We start from the raw sequence: 15,456 nt of genomic DNA on the forward strand, positions 1-15,456 counted from the left end.
AAAAAATAGCGGATAGTTTGTTCCAGATTTAGTTTATTAGGATATGTAAAAAGTGAAGGTGATTCGGGATAGGCTTAAGGCTACCCAAAGTCGCCAAAAGTCTTATACGGATGTAAGGCGTAGAGACTTAGAGTTTGAGGTTGGGGATAAAGTGTTCCTAAAGGTATCTCCCATGAAGGAAGTGATGCGATTCGGCAAAAGGGAGAAGCTCAGTCCCCGGTATGTTGGTCCTTATGCAATTTTGTGGAGGGTTGGTAATGTGGCATATAAATTGGAGTTGCCTTCTAGTTTGAGCTTCATTCATTTGGTATTTCATATCTCTATGTTGAGGAAGTGTCTCGGTGATACTTCTTCGGTAGTTCCTTTGAAGGGATTAGATATCTTGGATTCTCTATGTTATGAAGAGGTCCCGGTTGAGATATTGGATCTGCAGGTTTTTCTATTACAAACAAAGGATGTGGCCTCGGTTAAGGTTCTATGGTGGAACCACAAGGTGGAAGAGGCTACATGGGAAGCGGACATGAATTCTAAATATCCGCATTTATTTTTTGCTCGGATATTCATGCGGAAGGTATGTGTTCATGATCATATCTTTATTTTCTAACTTAGTTAAGGGTTAAGATAGATCCTTCCATCTTTATTTTCTAGCTTGGTTAAAGGTTGGATTAATACCTTTTGGTAATGCAAAAGAATCATTATTGTGTTTGACCTACCGTTTTCGTTATTTAGGGATGAATGATCCTAGTGGAGAAGACTGAAACACCCTGGGTTTGGGACCCTTAGAAAATTTTCTGGATTTTTGGGTTCTGGACAACATACGACTGGTGGGTACTAGTCGTATAATGGGGTATAAGTGGTATGCCTTGGTCATATGTTGACCAGTGTTGGTTTATGGGTTGGATTGGTTCTTGGAATAAGTATGACTTAGGATGGTATGAGTCGTATGGTTGGATATGGGTCGTTTGGTTTGGGTTTTTCCTTTACTTGATCTGAGACTTATTAAAATAACTTGGATCTAAATAGAGTGGCTCACCATGAGCCGTAAGCCAAGGTACGAGTCGTACCATGGACTCGTATAGTGGATAGTGTTCAAACCTCTTGTGATTCTATTCTGCTAGGGGTACGGGTCTGATGTTGGGTGTATTTATGCACTCTAGTATTGCTATTCTAGACTATGTAGCCTTGTTTTGAGGATAATTTGTGTGCTTTATGTGTGATGATAATATAAACACGCACATATGTGTTCAAAGATGTGATTACATTATGTAAAAGTGTTTTCAAACAAGTTTGTGCTTAATTGGGAAACTTATAGTTCAATCGAGGAAACTAGTGTTATTAGCTTGACCTAGGTTCTTGTCTAGTCTATCTCAATGGGTTCTATTCTGTTAAATGCGTTCCAAATGGTTTACTTGTATGTTTATAAGTGGAACAACTTGTTTACAATGTGTGTTGGTCAATTGAATCCAACCAAGAGTCAAAACAATAAGTTAATGTTCAACATGAGCAAGCTTAGTCTTAGCTCATGTTTTGAGTTCGTCGTTCTTAATATTGTGTTGAGTTGATCTCTAATCCTTGGTGTATTATGATGTAAGATGTTTTGCAAATTGATTATGGTGGTATATAGATATATACAAGGCTGAAAAATGAGTGGAAACATCACACAAAAGATTGGAGTGAACCAATGAATGCACAAGATACAACATGACGAGAAGAGGATGCCTGGGAGCTCACAGCGATTAGAGGTGTTTCGCGGTGCCAATAGCGATAAGCATGGTGGATCATCATGGCAAAAGAGAAATCAGCAATTGTAAATTTCCAGTAGCTCAATGCGATTATGGGGCATCACAGGCTTATAGCAATGAGAACTCTAGCGTGACGCGATGAAGTTTGAAAGTGGTAAATTTGTGCCCAACTATAAAAGGATGACGTGAAATCCAATTCCTACAAAGCTTATGATTAATTTACTATAAATAAAACATATTAAAACATGATTTGAACATCTTTAGATCTTTAGACGGCTTGGACAATAGAGGAGGCGGCTACAACTTTATTTTTAGGTTTTTATTTTTTAATTTAGCTTCTTTAAAGTTTTGATCTTTCATACAATTATTGAGATGATGGTTATGACTATTAGTGGCTAAAAACTCTCTTTCCGGGATTAAAGCCAAGAACATGACAACTATTGTTTTGAATTAATTTTATTTAATTTGCTTATCAGATTTGGTTGCATGTTTATTCTTGTTTTAATTACTTTGAGGATTGATCACCCTTATAATACATATATTGTCAACATTGTGATATCAGGAGAAGGAATAGAGACATAGAGCATGGGGATGAAAAAAGTAGGGTTTGTATTCTTTTATAAAATAAGGAATTAAAATTAGTGTCTAGGACAGGGATGTACCTAGAAGACTTACTTGATTCACATGTAGGAGGATAATTTAAAGAACTTAAATGGATTATTACACCCTCGCTCAACGATATAGTTGTAATGTCCAAATTAGGTAAATAGTTAGAGGTTGGGAGACCATGATCATTCAATTAACCCTACGAATCAACAACCAAGATAAACATGTTTGCGGATGAAGTTTAATAACGTAGTATGATTGTTCGAAGTCCTTTAATCCTGGGCTTTCTCCTATTGATTGTCTCAAGACTTTTATTCTATGCAATGCTTCATTTACTTTAGTTTACAAATATTCAAAACTTTTGTTTAGTTATGCTTGCACTAGATTGATCTACATTGTGAACTGAAATTAAATAGTTGTTAGAACAAGTCCTTGTGGGATTGCTATTCGACTTTCTTGAAGGCCACTATATTACTTGGTGGACCACATAAACTTGTGTGTGCACTGTCAAGTTTTTGGAACCGTTGTCAGGGACTTGTAATTTGGCAACTGTTTTATTTTTAGTTTTACTCTTTGGATTACTTTGGTGTTCTACTCTTGGTCTTGGTTTTGTATTTGCAGGAAATAAGTTTTCAAAGTAGTAAGTTGGCAAGGGCTCAAAAATTAGTTTAACCAAGCCTCAAACCTGAGCAATTATTCTATCAACGAAGGAGAGAAACAATCCTTCTCCCCCATTTTCCACAAATCGAGAAAGGTCAAGATAATCCTGCTATCATGGCTGATGAACAAGCAGCCTGCAGGATAGTTAGAGAGGTGGCAATCCCACTTCTAACAAATTTAACTTCCTTATTTCAGAAGCCGGCAGCTGGAGGCAATTTTGAGCTTAAACAGAATATGGTACAACTTTTGATTAGCAGTGGACATTTCACATGGCTATCACATAAAGATCCACAGGTTCACTTGCAAATTTTTTTGGAAATGAGTGTCACATTCATCTTCATGGGTGTGGATGCAGATTATGTTAGGATGACGTTATTCCCCTTTTTACTATTGAGGGAAGCAAAAAAGTAGTTGAATACTGAGCTGGCAAATTCAATCACATCATGGGATGGCATGGCACTGAAATTCCTTATCTATTTCTTTCCATCTAGCAAGACTGTGAGACTTCACAGTGAGATTGTGTGCTTCAAACAAAAGCTAGAAGAGAATCTATACCATGCTTGGGAGAGCTTCAAGGAACTTATTTAGGACTACCCACATCATCAACAATCCAATGAGGTACTGACTCATACTTTCATAGAGGCACTTAACCATAATTAAAATTTTTTGTTAGATACAGCTGTAGGTGGTCAAGCTCTTAAGATGACTTATGATGAGCTATACACTTTATTGAACCACATAGCTCAAGGAAATCCAGAGTGGCATTCAAATTCTAGAAGTACCATCAAAAGAATTACAGGTGTATTAGAGGTTGACCAATTTACTACCATATCTGCATTGCAAAATCAAATAAGAGTTTGAAGTTAGGAGTTACACAACCTGCAACAATAATTATTGCAATCCAAAAAGTTGTAGGTTGGTGTGAAGTTTGTGGTAACAGTGGCCAATTAGCAATTATGTGTGCTACAAATCCAGAATCATTGATGTATGTGGGCAATGCTCAAAAGCAGAATTATGGGAAAGCCTACAACATGAAGTGGAAGACTTAGCCACTAAATCAGCAATGGAACACACAACTATACCAATTTCAGCAACCACAAGCTCAACCAAATCAGTTAACTAGCAACTTGGAGGAGATAATGAAATAGATTCTAGCTAATCAAATATTGTTGATTGCAGATGGAAAAAACCAGCAAACGGCCAGGAGAAGCTTACAGTTGCAGTTGTGGTAGTTATAACGAGCATTAAATACCAGGCATTAAGGTGGTTTTCCATGAGATATAGAAAGTCTAAAACAAGTAATAGCAATGACTTTGAGAAGTGGTAAGGAGCCGAATGAAGAACCTCCAAAGGTAACCAAGGAGGTAGATGCAAAGTTGATTCCCCCATAGATATCTAAAAAAGTTACTGAAAATTAGAGAAAGTCTGAATACTCATAAACAAAAATTGCTGCAAAAGTAGAAAAACAACTGCTATAATTCCCTTTCCTCCATAATCACAAAAAAGAAATGGAGGATGCATGTTTTAAGAAGTTCTTTGACACGTTTAGAGAGCTTTACATTAACCTTTCTCTTTTAGGTATTTTGCAGGGTATGACTAAGTACGCCAAGTACTTCGAAGGATATGGTTGCTAATAAGGTAAAGCTGCAGAAAGTTGAAATGGTAGCACTCACTGAAGAGTGTAGCGCTGTAATGACACAAAAAATACCCAAAAAACTTAAGGATCCAGGGAAGTTCACTCTTCCCATTCAGATTAGAAACAATGAGGTAGTTCAGGCAGTTAGTGATTTGGTGAAAAGTATTAACTTGATGCCCCTATATTTGTTCAACACATTGGGCTTTGGAAAGCCAAGACCGAGATCGTACTGCTGCAGTTGGCAAACGGAAGTATAGCCCACCCCAAAAGAGTGATAGAAGATGTTCTCATAAATATTGGTAAATTTATTATTCCTGCTAACTTTATTGTTCTAAATGTTTGGGCAAACGAATAGATAACAATCATCTTGGTGCATCCATTATTAGCAAAGGGAGGAGCGTTGATTGATGTAATAGAGGGTACAATCATAATGAGGTTGGAGGATAAAGAAGTGGTCTTTAAAGTATTTAAACCACTAAACACACTATCTTATCATAAAGATTTGTGCATGATTACTGTTATTGAAGGGGATAAGTGTGGGGTGGTTAGTCCGCCAAAGACCTCTTCGGACACCATCATTGAGTAACCAAAGCCTTTACCACCTAAGCCTTACATGATACATATTGATAAGCCTGAAAAGGCTATAGTTGAAAAAGATGTTGACCTTGAGAGTTCACACTTAAGAGGCCAGAAATAAATTAGAAGATGGCCTCCAAGTTGAGAAAAAGGATAAAAGAACTTGGTGAAGCCGTAGTTGGGTCGTGCCGCGATACTAAATAACGTGCTACATGGGAGGCAACCCAAGTTAAGTAGGTATGTTTTTTTTTGGTTGTTAGTTTTTATTTCATGTAGTTTTTTGTTTTTGTTGAATCGCAGGTTGATGGGAAGTCTGAGTACCGGAAACCTGAGCTAAGAAGTATGGCGAAGACTAAGTGTGGGGTCTCCGAACCTCTTTGATGTATAAAGATGCTATTAGCTAGGCCTAGAGTCCCCAAGGAGTATTTCTATCTGTACTTTTAAGTATACTTTGGGGAAAAAGTACAATTTTAAGTGTGGGGTGGGGAAATTCTCATTTTTAGGGTAAATTTAAAATTTTTGTGTTAGGAAATAAGTAGGATTTTCTTATTGGTGCTATATTTGATTGCATGATGCAGGTGTTTCTATTGTAAAAGAATATTGATTGAGTGAATTACTACTTTTAATACTCCTAGGCTCATGATTATGACTCTTGTACTTGTTGGCTTAAAATTGAAGTCATGCTATTGTTTGGTTGAGTCTATAATGATCCTATATGAGTTAAGCATGTTACATATGTGATGTGAGGTGTTTGTATATTCTTTGTTACATGTGATGTCTAGAACTTGCCTGATGTGTGTGCAAAGCAAAATAAAGGTGTGGGTTTAGGAGATGATATAGTCATTTCTTTGATAGCCTTGTTTTATTTTATACCTTCTTTTTTACCTACCCTTGTACATAATCCTAGTAAGCCCCTTTGAGCCTTTGGCTTTTTCTTTGGCAGCGTAATAAGTAGCATAATCTCTTCTTTGATAGACCTTAATTTGATCCAAAGCTCTTTAGCACTTAAATGTAAATTTAGTGAGTTAAAGAGTGTGAAATTAAAGAAGGAAAAGATGAAATAGAAGCCCCAAAGTGATAGTTATCGGTGTTCAAAAGAATTGTTATGTGTTGTGATGAGGAGTTGAGTAAATTAAAGGATAAAAATTTGTTCAAATTGAATGAGTTGTGCATATAATCCTCCAACCATAGTGTATGTAAATGATCTTAATAAGTTGGGGTAAAAACAAAAGAATGGGGTAGACAAAAATGGTGTGATTTGGGTGTTAGAGTTAAATTGAATGTATAAAGCGATGTGTAAAAGAGCTTAGGAAAGATAGTCACTATTAAGACAAAATAGATCCTACCCATCCCTTAGCTTACATTACAACCTTTAAAGACATATTTGATCCTAATCTTCATCATTCAGATATTAGTGGAGAGCTACACTAAGAGCAAGCCTATGGTTCATTATGTGTAACTTGTAAATTTTTTGTGAGAATAAGCGTAACTTTATTCTTGTACTCATTATGTTATAGATTGTATTTATATGAGTGATTATGGGTACTTATTTAATGAATGTGGATGATTTGTAATAATGTCTTGTATTGAGCAATTAACATGGATTTTCCAACTTGTTGAGTAAATTCTTGAGGCTAGGATGTTTTGGAGTAGTGTTCATGAGCTTTCAATTGTGTATATAACATGCTTAGTGTAGAAACTTGCAGTCTATGTAGTCATTATAGTACAAACTTGAGTGTCTTGCATGTAGTAGAAGTGTAGAGTTTCCTCATCTTATGCTGCTTTGAGTTAAGAGTTGTTTGAGGACGAACAAGGCTTTAAGTGTGGGTGGTGACGTTGGGAGTATTTATGCACTCTAGTGTTTCTATTCTAGCCTATTTAGCCTTATTTTGATGATAATTTGTGTGTGATGATGATATAAACAAGCATATATGTGTTCAAGGATGTGATTACACTATGTAAAGGTGTTTTCAAACAAGTTTGTACTTAAATAGGAAACTTAGAGTTCAATCGAGGAAACTAGTATTACTATCTTGAGTTAGGTACTTGTCTAGTCTATCTCAATGGGTTCTAGTGTGTTAAATGAGTTACAAATGGTTTAATTGTGTGTTTATAAGTGTAACAACTTGTTTATGATATGTGCTGGTCAACTGAATCCAACCAAGAGTCAAAATAATAAGTTAATGTTCAACATGAGCAAGCTTAGTCTTAGCTTGTGTTTTGAGTTCGTCGTTCTTGATATTGTGTTGAGTTGACCTCTAATAATTGGTTTATTATGATGTAGGATATTTTGCAAATGGATTACGGTGGTATATGCATGTATAAAAGGCTAGAAAATGAGTGGAAACACACAAAAAAACTTAGAGTTGACCAACGAAAGCACAAGACACAACATGACAAGCAGAGGACGCCTAGGAGCTTAGTGCGATTAGAGGTGTTTCGCAGTGAAAATAGTAATGGGAATGGTGGTGCGTCGTGGTAAAAAATCAGTCAACTATTGTCAATTTCTAGTAGCTCAACATGATTATGGTGCGTCGCGGGCTTATAGAGATGAGCACTCTAGCGCGACGCGATGAAGTTCAAAAGCCGAAAATCTGTGCCTAGCTATATAAGGATAGCGTTAAATCCTATTCCCACATATCTTATAATTAGTTTAATATAAATAAAACATATTAAAACATATGTTGGACATCTTTAGATCTTTGGACGGCTTGGACAATAAAGGAGGCTGCTATAACTTTATTTTAGGTTTTTATTCTTTAATTTAGCTTTTTTATGGTTTTAATCTTTCATACAATTATTGGGATGATGATTATGAATAGTAGTGTCTAAAAAATCCCTTTCTGGGGGTTAAAGCCAAGAACATGACTATTATTGTTTTGAATTAATTTCATTTAATTTGCTTATAATATTTGGTTGCTTGTTTATTCTTATTTTAATTATTTTGAGGATTGATCACCCTTAGAAAATATATATTGTCAACCTTGTGATCTCGGGAGAGGGAATAGGGATATAGAACGTGGGGATGAACAAAGTAGTGTTTGTGTTCTTTTATAAAATAAGGAATTCAAATTAGCGTCTAGGACAGGGATGTACCTGGAAAGCTTAAATAACTTAATTAGATTATTACATCCCGCTCAATGATGTAGTTGTAATGTCCAAATTAGGTAACTGGTTAGAGGTCGGGAGACCATGATCATGCACTTAACCCTACGAATCAATAACCAAGATAAGTAAGTTAGCGGATGAAGTTCAATAACGTAGTATGATTGTTGAAAGTGCTTTAACCCTGGGCTTTCTCCTATTGATTGTCTCAAGACTTTTATTTTACGCATTGCTTCCTTTACTTTAGTTTACAAATATTCAAAAATCTTTTTTGGTTACGCTTGCACTAGATTGATCTAAATTGTGAACTAAAATCAAATAGTTGTTAGAACAAGTCCCTGTGGGATTAATATTCGGCTTTCTTGAAGGCCACTATATTACTTGGTGGACCACGTACACTTGCGTGTGCTCTTGGGCGCTGTCACGGTCAAGGGTACTAGCTGTATGCTTGGGTACAACTTGGTTTGGTATGGTATGTTGGATAGTATTGGGTCCAAAGAGGAGGCCTGGGGTATGAGTGGTGGGTACCACTGATATTGGACGGTATGGCCGATATGGTATAGTCTTACCCATGGGATTTTTATGCAGTTTAAGTGAGGGTAATTGTAACGACCCAAGATTACCCCCTAGTCATCATATGGTGCTTAGGACCACAAGTGATTCCAAGCTAACCCTTGCTGCTGGCATAACTCATGAGCAACTGAAATAAATACATAAGTCTGAAAGAATAATGCAAAAGATAGATCTTTTCTGAATATGATCAATACAAAACTATATTGAAATGATTACAACTTTGATTATAGAAAACAAGACTGGAATCAAATACATCAACTTCTACTGACCGTCTATGGAGACTCTACTAGTATTGACTATAGGTAGTTGGGACATGAGCCCCCGACTATCCCAAATCAATACGACTGACTAAAGAAATTAAAATGCTACTTAAACTATGAAAAACTGGAATCCTTGAATCAAAAGGGCTCATCACCTGCTGACTGGAAGCTCCAACTGTCTGATATGATGGTATACTACAGCCGGTACCTACATTATTAAATAATGTAGCACGTAGACGTATATGTGAATCAATACTTTTGAAATATACTAAGCATGTGGGGATGAATATATAAGTAAAAACTGTAACTAATTTTGCATATGACTTGTAAAGAATGCATGCTAAGCGTAAATGACTCACATTGGCTTGAATAACTGAAAACTGAAAATCATGAATCATGAATAACAAAGCATACTGTATAAATCTTGTGAGCCATAACACTTAGTTCTAAAAGCTGTACTTTTACTCTTTCTATTAGTGGAATAAGTAGGATTGAAGTCAAGTCTATTTTCAAATCATGCAGGCCAAGTGTAAAGGGACTCACCTTTATCATCTGTAAACTGAAAGATGAAAATATCATAGCAAATGTCTTATGTAAAACAATATCTGGGTAAAATTGTGTGCCTTTACACTTAATGTCTTAAAGCTATTATGTTATTTTGTTTTAGGACTTAAGGAGGCTCTTCCAACCGACATAAACCATGTGAGCTATAATGGAGTCCAACATCTTGTTCCCCTAAGAGGAAAACCTCACGTTGGGGTGAGGTGTCATACTCTTGCCGAGGAGTATAACTTTATCTTAAGTGATCACAATCTGTATCTGCATCCATATAAATGGGAATAATCAAAATCTGTACCTAAGTTGGCTCGTCGTTCTGGGGCATATAAACTAAGACACATATCCAACTCGGTGCTAAATACTACTCCCTTTACTTATGTGCTTATTCTGAAGGAAATCCACTTTAAAACTAGCATAAGGGTTTATAATGGAAATCAGTTATGCAACTATCTATTTAAACTATATTCAAAACTAATCTATATGGATTCCATATCTTAGCTGAGGATCAAAAGATCAAATCTTGTTTAAAATCTGAATATATGCTTGTCAAAGAATGATCAAACATCATCTTTCTTGAAATATCAAGGGCTAAACTTTGGGCTTATAACCCACGCTTGAAAACAAGTCAAATCATTACAAAATTCATGCTCAAAAGAAATAATCTTGAAATACTTTAACAATTCTAGTCAAGACAATGAAATTCAATTCTCAAAATATATAAAATCATGTCACACGCATGAATGTGTAAAAATAGCTATACAATTCAACACTTAAATCAATTGTAACTTCATTAACTTCAATAATGATATTTGGGTATGAACCCTAGACTGAAATTCACGTAAATTCAACTTTAAAAACTAGTTTTGGGCACAAGGACGAAAGGAGTATCCTTGTTCATAACCCCACATACCTTAATGGACTTGATTTGATGGAGAAAGATTGACCTTGAAAGCCTTGGGGATGATCTTGAAAGCTTTTCTTGAAATTCTTGGACTAGGGAACCTAATTTCTTGATTATCTTAAAGAGAAGATGGAATGAATGAACTTGGTGAGGAATGATTAGGGTTTGTTCTTGAGAAGAGAGGAAGGGTTTTGGATCGTGAATTGATTGATTTGGGGATTTGGGAGTGTAAATAATGCATTTAAAAACCGCTTATAATGATTATGAGTGATTGGGGATGGTTATGGGATGCAAAAAGACTTTGTTGCCCTCGAAATACCTCAAAATGGAATTTCTACACTGCTTGGCCATAGGGTTTGCGGCACAAACTCCATGGAAAATCTTAAGGTTTGCAACGCAACACCCATGGAAAACCTTATGGGTTACGACACACAACCTATGGCAAACCTTAAGGTTTGCGGCGCATAAGCTATGGTAAACCCTTTCTAATGAACGATTGCGATGGTAAGGCGATGCGTAACCATCACCTAAGCTCTAGTTTGCGATGCCAACTTAGTTTTGAGGTCCTTAAATTCTAACAAGACCTCCCAAAATGTTAATAAAGGATATACCATCACTACGGGGGTCCTAAAGATCATTTTAGAAGCATCAAAAGAGTGTTACGATTATGGGGGGTCACAATCGTACAGCTAGGACAGTGCCTCATTCAAAAACTCATAACTTCTTACTCCGAAATTAGATTTATGAATGGTCAGAGGCGTTGGCAAAAAGACTATAATAGCTTTAATTTTATATATAGTAGGCTATATTAATCTTTATATACTAGGAGAAACAGTCGCTGGAAGTTGACCTATGAAAAATCGTCAACTATAAATCAATCGATAGGAAAGTTCTCAACTTAATTTTGAGGTAGGAGATTCTTATGGTGTATATTCATCTCCGAGGAAGTTTTCACTCTAAGTAAAACATAAGTCACACTTATTTATATCTATACACCACCTTATTTGGGTCCATATACATCGAAAAGATGATTCAACTTTAGCCCAAAAGTGTGGGTGTTACAGCAATCCATACATTTCCCCACTTAACCTATTAAGGCCCCACAACTTCCAAATCACTTGGGATGTTATTTTCCCTATTATTATATTCATTATAACTTAGAAATCTCTCTTAAATACTCTACAATTCTCTCTAAGGCTTTTGGGTAAAGGAAGGCTAAGGTTTCACTAAGGTAATCAATTTGGGGCTTGATTAGGTGATTTCTCTCCATCATCTTCTCAATTTAAGGTAAGATACTTCTTCCTCATTATTAGTTCCAACTACAGGCATGATTTATAAATTATTTTCATGGCATGATTATTGTATGATTTTGGGGTTTTCAAATAAACGTTGGGGTTTCGGTATTACATTCTTAGTTATGGTTTTTTGATATTTTAATTTTTTTTTACATGCTCTAATAGTGGTTGGGATAATTGATTGCATGGGAATGGTTAATTGGTAATTGGAATTGGATTTGGAAATACTATGCCCCAACATGTTTGATAAAATGCTTATGATAATGTTTACTATATTATGGGACTTTTTATGGAACTATTGCATGGTATGGTTTGGTAATGGAACACTAAATGTCATAAATGGTTTAAATGGTTTGGAATAGTCAAATGGAATGGTATGGTAGTTATGGTTATGGTTAATTAAAATTCCTTATGGGGTATAATGGAATCCCCTAAGCAAACTTAATAATGGAACAACTTGTGGGGTATATGGGATTCCCCGAATCGAGCTTAATAACGGAACAAGTTGTGAGGTACATGGGATTCCCCCAAGAAAACATAATAATGGAACACTTACAAGGTACATGGGAATCCTCCAAGTTAACTTGATAATGTAATCTATGGGTACATGGGAATCCCTTTACATAAAACGGTTTGCTAGGAACATTGTTGGCAAGATATAGTCGGTTTGACGATACCACTACTTATAGCATTGGTTAATAATAATGGAATAATGGTTTGGTTGGTTGGAAATGGTTTTAATTGGGAAATATTTACGGAGTGTGATCGCTAATTGTGAAGGTGCGAGTCTAATGGATGGACATTGGAAACTCATGTTTGTCGATACGAGGGGTTGGTCATAGTGACCACACATATGATACCTGGAGGTACAGGGGAATCCTCTAAGTACATTGTACATATTTAACATGGAGAGTGAAGGGTACTCAAGAATCCCCTACTCTTATGGTATCTCCGGTTCATGCAGCTACGCGCATCGGGGCTAGTTTAGGGGGATACACTAGACCTATATAGCCCGTGGGTGGTTCCTAAGTACTTGCTAGCATTCACCTGCTAACCCGTTCTTAGGCAACTTTATCCTAACTACACTTGAAAGGTACATCAACATGCCACACCAATTATCTTTACTTGGGTAATTCACAACCTTCTTGGTTCAATTTTACAACTTCTCACATTTCTCATAATTAAAAACCAATTTCATAATATGGGATTGGGGTCATAACCACTTCAAAAGTCACAAGTTTGGGACAATCCCTAGCATTCACCATTACCATGCATCAAATAAACTTTAAAACCATTATTTAAACTGAACCCAGGCAGGGACAAACATGAAACATCACATAAACAATAGTTATACAAAAACCCTCAACCCATGTTTTTAAAATCAACAGAAATATCTCATGAACAATACTTGAAAACATATGCTTTTAACAAATTAACAACGAGGGAAGAGTAACATGCTTGAAATACACAAGATTACGGAGAGAATTCAACCCTTGAAGATCTACTTGACCTACTTCTTGGAAACCCTAAGTATGGTTGCTTGGATTATTTAAGAGAGATTTTGAAAGTGCTTTAGTGAGTTAACATGCTACTATGGTCTCAATAGGTTTTTAGGTCGTGGGTTAAAATTGGGGTAGAGGGGAAATGTCCAAAGTGCCCTTAATGAAAAGATGGAAAATTATCACACGTGACTACGGGCCACTATACGACTTGTAAAGACACACTACGAATCATCACAAGGAGTCGTAGTTAGGACAGAACCACCAAGGCCTCATATTGGTCTGGCTACAATTCATATCACCAACTCGTAACCACACTCGATGACTCGTAACCACTTCTTGTACTCAATATAATATCAAATTTGGGATGACATACTGGACACCCTATAATTGGGACAGAACGACTCATCATAAGTCTTTAAGACTTATGGCGTCAAGTTGTAATGAAGACAGTGTCTTGGGCTAAACTTTTGGGACACCTTACAACTTAGTCCTTATATCTGGTAAGAAGTCTTGGCAACTAGTTGAGAGATACTCATACTCAGAGAAGAATAATAAGCCACTTGTTTAGATAAAGTCACGATCGAGTCCCTACGACCCATCATGACTTCCTATGACTCGTTAGGGGAGTTGTAGTTAGGACAGTGAGGATAAAATTCTAGAAATTTTCCAGGGATCAAAAAACCCTGGGAGTTACATACTCCTTACCCCTTGGGATTATTCATCCTTAAATGATAGGACAAGGCATTTATTAGCACGATTTGACTCCATATACCACTACTCTTACCTTTAACAAAGACAGAAAATAAAGTTGTTAAGGAATACACATACATAAAGCCCGATTATCCAAAATAGGGAACAAGAATGGATACTTGGACTTTATGTCCTCCTTGGCTTCCCAAGTAGCTTCCTCAACCTTTTGGTTTCTCCAAAGAACCTTTACCAAAGCCACATACTTAGTCCATAACTGATGGACTTGCCAATCCAAAATCTTAATTGGGACCTCTTCGTAGGACAAGGAATCCCAAATACCTACCTTATCTATAGGAACAACCATCGAAGGATCACCCACATATTTTCTCAACATCAAAACACGAAACACCATATGAATGGAGCTCAAACTAAAAGGCAACTCTAATTCATAAGTAACATTACCAACCTTCTTCGAAACTAAGTATGGACTGACATAACAAAGACTGAGATTCCACTTCTTACCAAACCACATCACTCCCTTCATAAGGGACACCTTTAAAAATACCCAATCACCAACACTGAACTCCGAGTCTCTTTACCTCACATCCGCGTAGGACTTTTGGCAACTTTGGGCGGCCTTAAGTCTATACTAAAGCACCTTCACCTTTTCCATTGCTTGGTGAACCAGATCAAGGCCAAAGAACTTATTCTCACCAACCTCAAATCACCCAATGAGAGATCTACACCTCCTACTATATAAGGCCTCGAATGGAGCCATACCAATGCTAGAGTGATAATTGTTGTGGTAGACAAATTATATAAGAGGCTAGTGGTAAACCCAACTACCACCAAAATAAAAAACTCAAGCCCAAAGCATATCTTCCAAGTTCTATATTATATTTTTTGCCTGCCCATCCATCTGCCAGCAGAAAGTGGTACTAAGGGTCACCTTTGTCCCTAAGCCTTGCTGGAATGACCTCAAAAAGTAAGATGAAAATTGGATACCCCGACCAGATTTGATGGAGACTGGAGTACCATACAACTTTACAATCTCCTCAATGAATATCTTGCCATAATCCTCAAAAGAGAAATTAGTCCTCACTTGCAAGAAGTGAGCAGACTTAGTCCCAATGACCCAAATCAAATCAAATTACTGGTGAGACCACAGAAGACAGGTAACAAAATCCATATTAATTACCTCCAATTTCTACACAAGTTGTTCAATCTCTTGAGTCAACCCACTGGGCCTCAAGTGCTCTACCTTCACTTGCTGACACACCATGCATTTAGCCATAAAATTAGTCACATCCTTCTTCATATTATTCCTCTAATAAATTTCCTTAAGATCATGG

Source organism: Capsicum annuum, chromosome 6 (genome assembly GCF_002878395.1).
Source record: "Capsicum annuum cultivar UCD-10X-F1 chromosome 6, UCD10Xv1.1, whole genome shotgun sequence".
NCBI classification, from domain to species: domain Eukaryota; kingdom Viridiplantae; phylum Streptophyta; class Magnoliopsida; order Solanales; family Solanaceae; genus Capsicum; species Capsicum annuum.